This window comes from Arachis duranensis, chromosome 5, assembly GCF_000817695.3.
Source record: "Arachis duranensis cultivar V14167 chromosome 5, aradu.V14167.gnm2.J7QH, whole genome shotgun sequence".
Classification (NCBI taxonomy): Eukaryota; Viridiplantae; Streptophyta; class Magnoliopsida; order Fabales; family Fabaceae; genus Arachis; species Arachis duranensis.
This window is the reverse complement of record NC_029776.3, coordinates 65,083,411-65,083,783: the sequence shown is the minus strand read 5'-3', so window position 1 is coordinate 65,083,783 and position 373 is coordinate 65,083,411.

Genomic DNA, 373 nt, shown 5'->3' with positions numbered 1-373 from the left:
TTCACCGTTGTCAGTGGCTACCTCCCATCCTCTCAGTGAAAATGTTCAATGCACCCTGTCACGGCACGGCTATTCATCTGTTGGTTCTCAATCAGGTCAGAATAGAATCCAATGATTCTTTTGCGTCTGTCACTAACGCCCAGACTTCAGGAGTTTGAAGCTCGCCCAGACTTCAGGAGTTTGAAGCTCGTCACAGTCATTCAATCATTGAATCCTACTCAAAATACTACAGACAAGGTTTAGACCTTCCGGATTCTCTTGAATGCCGCCATCAATTCTAGCTTATACCACGAAGATTCTGATTAAGGGATCCAAGATATATCCACTCAATCCAAGGTAGAACGGAGGTGGTTGTCAGGCACACGTTCATAGG